Source organism: Pelodiscus sinensis, chromosome 6, assembly GCF_052426305.1.
Source record: "Pelodiscus sinensis isolate ZL-2025 chromosome 6, ASM5242630v1, whole genome shotgun sequence".
Lineage (NCBI taxonomy): Eukaryota > Metazoa > Chordata > Testudines > Trionychidae > Pelodiscus > Pelodiscus sinensis.
In genome coordinates, this window is record NC_143057.1 from 127518741 (window position 1) to 127531647 (window position 12907).

The window sequence follows — 12907 nt, forward strand, 5'->3', positions numbered from 1 at the left end:
AAGTTATAAAAGAGCTACTTTGTTTTATTACACCATTTCACCCTCAACTCTGCTCATGTGGATTTCACCCACACTCTGCACTTGAAAACAACCACGCAATCGAAGAGAATCTGTCAGACGATCACTACAATTACAAGTACAGGTTAAACCTCTCTTGTCCCAGGACTCTCTGGGTCCGGCAGGATCATGGATATTGCTGGACCAGAGGGCTAGGTGCCCACAGCATTGGAGCTGTGGCAGCCCTAGGGTGAGCGGAGCCTGATGTCCCCAGGCAGCGGCAGGGAGTGGCCAGCGGAACAGGGCGTGGGAGGCCTGGGGGCAAGGGAGCTCCACCAGGTCAAGGTCCCGAGGGTGCTGGACCAGGGAGGTCCTATCTGTATCACTTTTGCACCTATAAGAAAAGTCACTAGACAAATATTTTTAAACGTACATCCAATCTTTTCAACTGTTCTAGTAAATGAACTGTGGGAAATTTGTACCCAACTCTCTCAATTAAAAAAAATGCTATATATGAGGGAGGAGGGAAGCATGGTAAAACAGACAAAACATTACAAGTTGATGAACTTTGGCTACAGACTATCAAGCAGAAGAACCGAATTTTAAACCAAAAACTTGCTAAAACATTGATCTGCACCATATGTTGTTGCCACCCATATACTTATTTCTAACATCGCTTTCTGGACAGCCTTCTGTAAGATACTGGCACAGTGACAGAGGGCTGTACGTTATTGTAATAGCTGGAAAGTCATGCTGTCATTGTAAATGAATTAAGAGAACAGCTTTATGGTAAGTGTAAAGCGCACAGTTGCACATTTGTCATTTTTAAGGTGTACTGAACACACAATAGCCTTTGTGTATTACAAGCACAGTCAGCACTTCCTCCAAAGAACAGGGATTTTTAAGTACTACCTTAAAGAGAAGGTATTTCAGTAGAATAAGGTGAAACTAAAAAAAGCACACACAAAATATTTCTCAACAAATCATTGTGTTTGACAACATTTAAATCTGGGTAATTTTTCATTTACCACCCACCCCGAAGCTCATATAGCCAGGCAGATGTTAACTGCCAGATCTGCCACTCTTTCATTACATGACCTTGGGCAAGTTACATATCCCATTTGTGTTCTATATATAGAACACCAAATACCACAGTATCCAGGCAACGGCTATGTGACTCAGTTTTCCCTTGTGCAATATATGAGAATAATGCTCACCTGCCTTTGCATAGTGACCCACAGGCAAGAGGCATTAGGTAAGTGATCAGTTTTGTTATCCTGACTGATCTTACAATGAAGTCATAATCCTGAGTTTGTAACATCAGGCTGTGGTCATGAAAGTGAACATGAGGTCACATATACAGCAATACACTGACTGTCAGGGTCAAATTAAAAAAAAAAGACAGACAGCGTGTAAAGCAGAAGCTCCCTTGATCATTGTAATTATTGAACTTTTAACCAAAAAGTAAAAAAAAAAAAAAATTTATCCTACTCATTTATAAAAGCCCATTTGAAAAATGAGAAATGTCTACATGACAATATTTATTGTTAGACTTGTAGCGTATACATTTCTCCTCCAAAGCCTGGGATTTTGGGTTGGAGTACCACCCACACCTACCCTTTTCCCCCCACCCATGGAGCAGATGGGCAGCCAGCACCAGCTTCCCCAGGGCTGAAGATGGCATCAGTTGAAGGTAGGGAGGTGGGGTGGGTCCTAATGGCTTAATGGATATATGGCATCAGGTGTAGGTAGAATCTTTTTGCACAGGTAAGGAGGAGAGAGAGAAAGAACACTACTCAACGTATCATTTTGTTTCCAGCAATCATAGAATCCTAGGGCTGGAAGACTCCTCAGGAGGTGATCAAGTCCAGACCCCTAAAATACACCAACCTCCTTTAAAATTACTCCAACTTCTCCAAAATTACAGATACCATTTTAAACAGTGAGGTTAAGAACCAGTGTTCCCTCTAAGCTGCAGGGCAGCACAGCTTCACAGGTCATTAACCAGCCCCACCCCGTCAGAGGTGAAACTGTGCTGGGGGCACCTTAGAAGGAACACTGTGTAAGAACTCCCATCTTAAAGTCAGAATTGAGGTCAAGAACCTAGAACAGGGCTACTCAACTTTAGAAGCCCTGGGGGTCACAATGATACTCTCAGCACATGCCCAGGGCAGCAACTAAAGTGTGGTTGCATATACATGCAAATATATATGTGCAAATAGTTTTTTACATCGACGGGCATGAATACAAAGACTAAGGCAAGACCACACAACAGGCGGGTCCCATTTAAGTCAGTCCTGCTGATATTAATAAAATGCAATATTTACCTGATTTCTACCCATGTGTCAGCACTTTTAATGAGCAATGACAGTCCAGGAATTTAACTACTAAAACACATCTCAACAAAAGACCATTACATCGACTCATCATTGTGGAGCATGTTCCCAGTGGCGGCCATGTTCAAAGGATCCCACCCGTGGGCCACACACTGAGCCCTGAATAAACCCAAACCGCACCACAGGCCGTGTGTTGAGTAGCCCTGACCTAGAACAAACATTAATTCTGTTACAATGTCTACTGGCAAGTAAAAAAATAAAAAGGAATGAAATAAAATAAAAATAAAGAGAGGCTGGCAGGAAATCAGTGACCTGAGGTGATAAGGAGGAAAAAAAAAAGAGACTAGTGAAAACTAGTGTATGAAAATAAAAACTGCAAATTTAATGAGAAGCCAGAGAAGGATTTAACTTTACACTGGAGACATCTCAAGTGAAAAGCCCTTTAAAAACATTTTCCTGGGACCCATTAAATTCATCAGAAATGGAATGACGACAGGAGGTATGAACAATATTTGGCTGTTTAAGAGTTCAGAGGACAGTGCTGTCAACTTATAAATCATGTGTTGTATATAAACATTTCTCTGGATGGAATTTACAAAGCAGTTTAAGGAGATAGGTACTCAAGTGCCTTGAAATTCAATAGTATTCAGTGGCCTAACAGGCTTCTTTGGGAAGAGAGTCTGGGATTTTCAAAGACATCTCAGTATTAAGAGATGAAGTATTTTAAAAACCCAGAAACTCAGGGGGTAGCTGAGTGAGTCCATACAGGATAAACTTTAAAAAAACCACAACAAATGGTCTGGTAGCACTTTATAGACTAACAAAACATGTAGATGCTATCATGAGCTTTCGTGGGCATAGCCCACTTGTTCAGATGACTGGAGTTTTAAAAACCCAGTTTGACAAAGGTGCTATTTTTGCATTTCTCAGTTTGATCAATGAAAATCAATGTTACTTACTCGCAAACTCTCAGTGCTCCCATGTTTAGGTTTCAAATGAGAGAGAAATAGTAGCGCAAAACCAACTGTTTTCTTGTTTGTAAACAAAGTTATGGAAACATTCTTTGATTGTAAAATGTTTCTATGAAACCTGAGACCAGTTTTGGGCCATATCTTAATTGACAGCATGCCTTTAGCAGAAAAATATTTTGTTTTGGTTTTTAACTATGTACATTTCAGAACCACAGGGAAGTAGATGTGACCATTTTAATGTATAATTAGCCCAGGATTTCAACAAAATTTGAGACAATTAAGGCCTGAGCCCTATTTTGCGTAGCACTGTGCACTCTGAACTCACACTGGCTTCAATGAGTTAAGCCTGGTGAACCATCACCAGCCTGGGCCCCAAAATGCTGAGAAACATGAGCTCTAGACTTTCCTGTTGTCTCTGCCCCTGTAAATGAAACAACCACTATAAACATAATAGTGGATGAACTAATCCATTTTGAAATCCTGTTTACACTCCCTCATACATTTGTCTTTAGCAAAATGTATTCAGGCTTCACTACAACCAAGGTGAGGGGTTTATGTATGTGCACATTTTGTGTTTTGTTTTGGGTTGGTTTGTTTTTTAAGTTTCACCAAAGTCAGCTTATAAGCTAGTTTATGTGAGGTCACTTGGTCTGGCAGAAAAGCCACAAAGTCTACAGCTCACATTTCTCAGAAACTGGAGGCTGCAATGCATTCATTTTGTTAAGTTGCAGAATTAACAGCATGTTTAAACAACTATCCATTCCTTTCCTCTTTTGAAATCTCACAAAGTCACCAAGAGGTTATTTCCCCACTCTACCTCCCCCCGCCCCCCCAAAAAAAATGCTGAGTGGCTCATTTTACATCTGAAAAACTTATGCCCCAAATTTGCTGCTTATATTTAAGTTTACATTACACCAGTAACTTATCAATGCTAACGGATACTCCCACACAAACATAAACCAGGTGATCTCATAACTTTACACTATTATAATAAAACCAGAATGGCCCAATTAATATTGGGCTAGGCTAGGCATAGTAAAAAAAACACAAAGACAACCCCAGAGAGTGGGAAGACAATCATTGTGACCTCTGCCTAACCTCATCTCTTCCTGTTTCACATCATGGCTCATCTAAGCTACACTATAAATTCCTCTACACAGGGACTTTTGTTCATTTGTCAGTGCCAGGCACACCTATGGTGCCAAATTAAAATTTGCTCCCTGCCCCAAAGTACATGAATCTGCACACGCAACAGAAATGCAGACACACAAAAATAAGCACCCTTTCCATGTCTCAAGAGTACAGAACTTGTTATTTTCCCTGAAAGTTGCCACACCACCCATCCGCTTCTTTGTCCACACCATAGCCAATCCAGTTTGAACTCCTATCATCGAGTGCATCCCATTAACAGCTAGCTGCTCTGTCAGAAAGAAGAGACCACCAAAAAAACACATAAAAGGGTTTACACTCAGGTGCTCCATTCTCTCCCATGTGAAATGCAGAGGGGAAGACGCTGCAATGATTAGCTCTCCCAACAAGGTCTTTGGGTGGAAGGCACTGGGAAAGCACCAACCAGTTCTTGCCCACTGAATTCCCTCACAGCAGAATCCTGCTGCTGGCAGCTTCCTTGGACACTTAATTCTCTTCCATCTGGTCTCTCCTAAATTCGGTTCCAATCCCATAAACATTTACTACCCTTTTATAAGCAGAGAGAACAGTTGCACAGACTGACTCAGTGTCTGAAATTCACTTGTGCTGGACTGCAACAAGCCTAGTCACTCAATGCACTATTTTTGCTCACATTTTTGTTTACTGGGGATGTCAAGTCATTTTTTATGAATGTGTAACTGCTGAAATTTTCTGAGGCAGTAGGGGTGAGGTGAGCCAGTACACACAGGGAGCCGGCTTAAAAGCTGGCCCTGCATGCACCAACTCCCACTTGTTCCCCCCCCCCCCCCTCCGGTCCCCATACTGCTGCCTCCAATTCAGAGGCAGCAGCAGGGGACAGGAGGGGCAGTAGTCTTGTGTGTTACAATAAGGGTTATCCAATGCTCCCAGGCTCATCAGTTAACCATTTAAATGGATGCACTATCACATCCCTATTGTTTACTAGCTAAAATTAAAAGGGGAAGGGGTTGACACATTTGAGACTTTTCTGCCCAAAATACCACCACATTTTCTCCTGTAGCCAACAGCATGTAACTGTTTAAAAATGTACGGTTGTCACATTTGATCTGCTCTCTGAGAGGTGGGGAGGAGGAGTCTATTTACTGAAAAAAGTAATAAAATCAAAACTGGATATTCTGCACTCCTTTCATTTCAGTGACTCACGAGCAATCCTATAGAACACTGGGAGCACAAGTGAGGGGGAAAAGCAGTAATACAGAAACTTAAGTTTCCACAGTAAAACTGACATACCCTTTCAGTCCTGTGAATTAATCAGTAAGACTTAAGATTTCACTTCCTTATGTTTCTAACCACCGAGATTATTAGAAGATTATCAGAACTGAAGTAATGTTAACCATCTAATGCAATTTTCACCACAATTGCAATCTAGTTTGTGGGGTGGGGTTTTTGGTTTTTTGCACTTTAGTTAACAGAGAAAATGGAATCTCGTGTGTTTCCACTTTCAGAATTTCACATTAACCAAATTCTGCAATATGTGAGCAGCAAAAGCCACAAAATAAAGTTTTTTAAATACTATACTCTCATATTTTACAAAAGTGTATATCAGGTCCCAAATACTCTGCCCAGCCTTAACTGTGACACACACTGGCAATTCTACCCCTCTGCAAATGACAGTAGTAAAATGACTGAACCCTGACCAGAGCTACTCGCATGGTATTATGCGTCACTGTACATTTTGCCAGTACAGAGATAACCAACAAGGTCTCTATTCTGCAGCCACAAAAGTTTGGATTCTGTTAAAACATGAATGTATCTTACTATCTTCGCTGTGCATTTAAAAATAAATATGAGAGAGAGATTCAAGTATGAACTCCACTCACCATTTCAATTTTAAATTAATGGAGATTGCCTATCTCCTAGAACTGGAAGGGGGCTTGAAAGGTCATCAAGTCCAGTCCCCTGCCTTCACAGCAGGACCAAGTACCATCCCTGACAAATTTTTGCCCCAAATCCCTAAATGGCCCCTGCAAGGATTGAACTCACAACCCTGGGTTTAGCAGGCCAATGCTCAAGCCACTGAGCTATCCCTACTAATTCTGCAGAAATAATTAGTAACTCCCACCACCAAAATCACAAGTAACTTCACTTGGGTATCTTAACCTAAGGATATTAAAATGTGATTATCTGGCTAATTGTATAGTCGATACAATTTGTATCGATAGTCGGTAAGCGCCGCTCTGCAGATTTGCAGCAGGGGCTCCAGGAGCTGACTCAAGCCAGGACTGAGCAGTCCTGGCTCATGCCAGCTCCAGAGCCACCTGCGCTATGGCTCTGCATTTTATGAGCCGCTGGGCTCTTACTACATTTAAAATGCAGAGGCTCAGCGATCAGCGTCCCAGATAGCGCTGAAACCGACAGCCTGGGTCACTGCGAACAGAGATTGCTCCAGCACTAGCCCCTGTTCATGGCAGCCAGGGCTGGCTGCTGCCAACAGAGACTGCTCTGGCACCAGGACCTGTTCACAGCAGCCAGGGCTGGCTGCTGACAGAGGCTGCTGCCAATGGCCAGCCCTGGCTGCCGCGAACAGGGGTTGCAGACAGAGGCAGCGCGGGGGCAGGGGAGGGCACAACTAGTCACGTTGCCACTTGACTATCCGATAAGCATTTGCTTATCGGATAGTCAACTAGTCGCTTACATCCCTATCTTGACCTGTCTCCTTTTCAAAAGCCTGAGAGAACAGAAGGACCTTGTGTGCACTCTGAAGGTCAACGGATTGAGACTCCATCAAGTAAAGGGAAAAACAAGCTCTGGAAATGATGAGCACTCACCAAAAATATCCTGTTAGCAACCTCCTTTTGGGTAACCACTAAGCTCAAACAACTCAGCTTTGATGGTACCATACATTCAGTTTGTGTCTCAGTTAATGTGGAAAGTCCCAAGCCATATAGGTCTTTACAAAACAAAAACCAGCATCTTGAAATGCTCCTGCCACAAAGTCGCAGCCAGTGCAAATGACAGAACTCACTGTCTAAAACACTCCTTCTAAGAAGCATCACGAAGTGAGCACCCACATTCTGATCCTCCAGGTTAGCCCCCCATAGTGTGCACTGGAGCAATCTAAACACTGATCTAAGCATTGATCATTGCAGAAGAGGTGGTTCTTCTTGTCAGAAGCAGATTAAAAAAACATTTTTGTTCACTGCTACTATCTGGACATCTACAACCAGCTGGGAATGTAACATAAGTCTGATTATAAACCTGGGTCACAAACTGGCAAACTCTTCCCATCAAAGCATCCAACACAACCTTTCCATCCACTGAACTGCTTCCCCCAGACTCATAACTCAAGTTTATCTGGATTGAGACTCAACCAGCCAGCCCTCCTCCGTCCCCCATGCTTAGTTTCCATTGGATAAGAGACTCATCTGCACCAACTGAGCCACATGAGTGAAGAACAATGCTGGCCAATACAGTACTACTCATTTATATCACACTCATCCCCAAAGTAATTAAGCACCTAAACATAATGTTTTGCCACAGAGATCACTCACATGTCCACATCCCAAACTGCACCCCCAACACAAGAGAAAAATGTGCAATCGAAAGCCAAAACAAAAATCTATTTCAGAAATAAATCAACAACAAATAATAAATGTCACTGAAGATGTAAACTCTTGCACCCTGCTATACACTTAAAACGTAGATCAACACAGTTACATCATGCAAGGCCAAGGTGGATTTTTTTTTAAAAAGCTTTATTTTTTAATCAAATCTTTCCTTGACTTAAATTGGATTATTTCATTACTTAAATTATGATTTCTTTAAAAAAGACATTTAAAATGAAATCTATATATGTTAAGGTCTGAACTTAAAAGCTCTTTAAACAGTTACATTTAAAAAAAAAAAAAACACTGGATCCATGAAGCCTTATCTAAAGCACCTAGTTAAAGGATGCTTTCCTATATTTTAAAAAAAGAATCAGGGAAAACACATCTAACTTTTGAGGTCAAGCTTTATAAATATAGCACAGTATGACATGCGCCTTATTAAAAGGCAGATCCTATGTCCCAACTGGCCAAAGTCATCACGTGTTGTAAGAATGTAAAATCGCATTCAATTAGTTAATCGGTTAAACCTTATGTTTAACAGGTTAACTGATTAAACAGAGGTGGGGCAGAGGAGCCGCTCTGCTCTAGAGCCAAGTTGGAGCAGCCCTGCCGATTAATGGTAAGGGTGATGCTTACTGGTTTACCATTCACATCCCTCACGTTGGGACCTACCTTCTGACTCCAGGGGACATCATCATGTGTCTCACCAGGATCATCCACCAAACTCATCTGGATGGTCTCATACTCCTCTAGCTTCTTCCTAGCTGAGATCTGACTGCTTTAGTTCTCAAATTATGAGCTTTATGACTCCACCCACCATGGAAATTTACTCTCCAGCTTCTGGAAAAACAATGATTTGCTCACCAACAACCAGGCCCTTACTTAGAGGCACCTCAAATAAATGGCCTTGTTCTGTCTCCTTTCACATGTGCACAGAAAGGGATACAAACAAACCAACCAATTCCTCAACCACCTCCCTTAGTCTCTAAACAAATAAAAATAGTGCAGTGAAAAAAGCATGTGGGTTACACAAGCAGAAATCAAAGGGCACGTCTGCACGCCAAGGTTTTGTCACCAAAAACTGACTTTTGGCGACAAAACAGTGAGAGCGTTCACACGGCAACACAACTTTTGTCAGGAAAAACAGTTTCAGAGACAAAAAGCTTACACTCCGATGAGACACTTTTCTTTTCCCCTCTCTTTATTATCAGTGACGAGCCAGTGTAGACTCTGCTGTTTGTTTTGTGGACAGAACTGGCTTCTGCCAATATCCCACAATGCCTGCCCTGGTGACTCTGCTCAGTGTTTTGATCTCTGCTGCACTGCAGACATGCACTCCCCTTTCAAAAGTCCAGGAATATGACAGTTGAAAGAGCTTTTCCTTTTAGGGACCAAAGAGCAAATCATTCGAGTGCTCCTGTTCTGCCCTGCACTAGGAACACTGCCGCAAGGCACACAGCTGCTCACCAGGAATAAAGCGCTCTCAGCAGCTGAGGTGGCTGTGGGAAAACTCAGAGGGAATCCCAAGATGCACAGCTCTGCCATCTCACAACACTTCACTGAGGGAATGGGACACATACACACAGTGCATCGCTCACACTATCAATAGTCCCCTAATGTGGACATGATCTGCAGACAGAGGAAGCAAGTATGAACACCTTCTGGCGATTTTTCCTGTGTTGACTTTTGGTGTCAACAAAATTTGGTAGTGTAGACATTCCTTACACTGTTGTTCTTTGCTTTTTCTAGGTGAGAATTGGGAGGAAGGAGACAGAGAAAACTAGCTTGGCTGGAGGTGGTAAAAAAACACTGCATTTAGAAATATTTTCTAAGTATTTCTAAATACCTCTAAACCTCCAGGTAAACAAGGAACACATGGCAAATGTAAACAACGAGACAAAGGCACAAAACACCATGACAGTTCAGACATGCTCACATAATTTTCCATCTAGTTGGTTAGTAAACTTACTTAAAAACACCATTTTTACAGACTGCCTACCGTATTTACTGTGCTAATAAATAACAGACTTATCATGCATTTGGTTTTGGGTGTATTACTTATGAATTTCAAAATATTTGAGTTCTAAAAATACTCCCATGAATATATCAATTATGTTCGTACTATTACTGCTGAATTTCGGAGATTATTTTAACTGCTCGATATGATCAAACCTCCTACAATAAGATCTCCTGTTTAAAAAGTAAAGTTTTATTAGACATTCATGAATTTTAACATTTAAAGTCCCGTCCCCCCAATTTGATATGTTGCTAGAGATAATAAATTTAGATAATCTTAACTTGGTACAAGCACGTGCAGTAGAAATCATTTATTTACAATCTCTCTTTTCTTTTTAAGGTAATACAATAACTCAGTGAGAGTGACTTTTATTACCAATTTGCTGCAGAAACCGTCTTAGATATAAGGGATTATGAAAGTCTATCATCTGTCATGTCTACAAGTTAAGAGTTCTCTGCAGTGTTGTTAACTAAACATACATCAGACAATAAATTACCTATACCAAACAAATACTGTCCTCATAATTTAAGTAACAAATTCTCCTTTTCATCTTTTTCCTGACTAAATATTTCATTGGCATGGTTCAATCACAACATGGTTAAATACCACCTGGCAGAGCAAACATTCCTGAAAGATTGCTAAATACAGTGTCTGAGAAGGAAATTGAACAGTATGCAAAAAACACTGATGAGAAATTTCTTAATCTGGGTCTTTGACCGGTGGAGCAATGTATACAATGAACCAGTAAGTAATACTCGAACAGAAGATGGGACTGTCTGTTTTGCAGAAATAGCTGGAATCAAGAAATGCACATACAGCAGAATATCTAAAAGAAGCAGCACAAAAAGCTCTATGAACAAACATTCAATGTCAAGTGCATAGCCTCATCACAGACAACGGCAAAGGTAACAAAGATGAGAAGAAATCTAGAAGACAACAAAGAGAACCTGAAACTTACAACATACATGTGTAGTGGCCATTTGGTGCATCTTTCAGCCAATGACTTAACTCCAATAATAAAGCAAAGCGTTGATGGAAGGTCTGAAAAATTGTGTAACCACCACATTGTTTCAGCTTCAACGAGAACAAGATGATACAAACGAATTGTCCAACATGTATGAGGGACTTCAATAGTTGAAGATGTTATTAAGAACTGGTCTCTTGATAAAAAAAATTGTGAAGAAAGTCACAACAAAATAGATAGAACTATTCAGAAGATAAGCTGAATACACTAAAACCTATTTTCATAGCTTTGCACCAAATGGAGAAAGAGTGCTATGGTATTGCTGAGTCTGGAAAGAACTTCAAGAAACACTGAAGAGATACCCAACCACAAAGAACAAGTTAAAAATCACTTAGGAAAGTTAGATGTCAGCAAGTCACCAGGTCCTGATGAAATGCATCCCAGGATACTCAAGGAGCTGATAGAGGAGGTATCTGAGCCTTTAGCTATGATCTTTGAAAAATCATGGAAGACAGGGGAGATTCCAGAAGATTGGAAAATGGCAAATATTGTGCCCATCTATAAAAAGGGGAATAAGAACAACCCAGGAAACTACAGACCTGTCAGTTTAACGTCTGTCCCAGGGAAGATAATGGAGCAGGTAATTAAGGAAATCATATGCAAACACTTGGAAGGTAATAAAGTGATAGGGAATAGCCAGCATGGGTTTGTGAAGAACAAGTCATGCCAAACTAATCTGATAGCTTTCTTTGATAGGATAACGAGCCTTGTGGATAAGGGAGAAGTGGTGGATGTCATATACCTAGACTTTAGTAAGGCATTTGATACGGTCTCTCATGATATTCTTATTGATAAACTAGGCAAATATAACTTAGATAGGGCCACGATAAGGTGGGTGCATAATTGGCTGGATAACCGTAGTCAGAGAGTTGTTAACGGTGCTAAATCCTGCTGGAAAGGGATAACAAGTGGAGTTCCGCAAGGGTCTGTTTTGGGACCCGTACTGTTCAATATCTTCATCAATGATGTAGATATTGGGATAGAGAGTACGCTTATTAAGTTTGCAGATGATACCAAACTGGGTGGGGTTGCAACTTCTTTGGAGGATAGGGACATCCTCCTGCTTCTCCACGTGGGAACTAATGATACGGCCAAGAATGATCTTGAGCGTGTTACTGCGGATTATGTAGCGCTAGGAAGAAGGATCCAAGAATTTGGAGTGCAAGTGGTATTCTCCTCCATCCTCCTGTTGAAGGGAAAGGACTGAGCAGGGATCGTCGAATTGAGGACGTAAATGCGTGGTGGCGCAGATGGTGTCACAGAGAGGGCTTTGGTTTCTTTGACCACGGGACTCTGTTCCAGGAGCAAGGATTGTTAGGAAGAGATGGGATCCACCTAATGAAGAGAGGAAGGAGCATCTTCACGGGCAGGCTTCCAAACCTAGTGAGGAGGGCTTTAAACTAGGTTCATCGGGGGACGGTGACCAAAACCCTGAGGGGAGTGGGAAAGTCGGATACCGGGAAGAAATGCAGAGAGGAAGGGGCAAGAAAGGAGGACCCATGTTTCGAATGGAGAAGATAGGACGATCAACTGGTTACCTGAAGTGTTTGTACACTAATGCGAGAAGCCTGGGCAACAAACAGGAAGAACTGGAGGCCCTGGCCCAGACCAAGAAATATGATTTAATTGGGATAACAGAGACTTGGTGGGATGACTCACATGACTGGAGCACTGTCATGGAAGGGTATAGACTGTTCAGGAACAACAGGCAGGGGAGAAAAGGAGGAGGAGTTGCACTATATGTAAGAGAGCACTACAATTGCTCTGAACTCCAGTATAAAGAGGGAGAAAAACCTGTTGAGAGTCTGGGTTAAGTTTAAAGGAGC

The 12907-nt window shown here is 41.6% G+C and overlaps 1 protein-coding gene and 1 long non-coding RNA gene across 7 annotated transcripts in view; one reads left to right on the forward strand and one right to left on the reverse strand.

Moving 5' to 3' along the window:
• The window catches only part of UBAP2 (ubiquitin associated protein 2), a 150319-nt gene that overhangs the window by 122846 nt on the left and 14566 nt on the right, over window positions 1-12907 (reverse strand). The gene's annotated exons all lie outside the window — the stretch shown is intronic.
• LOC112545780 (uncharacterized) lies at window positions 1175-10532 on the forward strand. The gene is made up of 3 exons (XR_003089325.3): window positions 1175-1252; window positions 9790-9995; window positions 10397-10532. It is a non-coding gene; the product is annotated as an uncharacterized LOC112545780 (long non-coding RNA).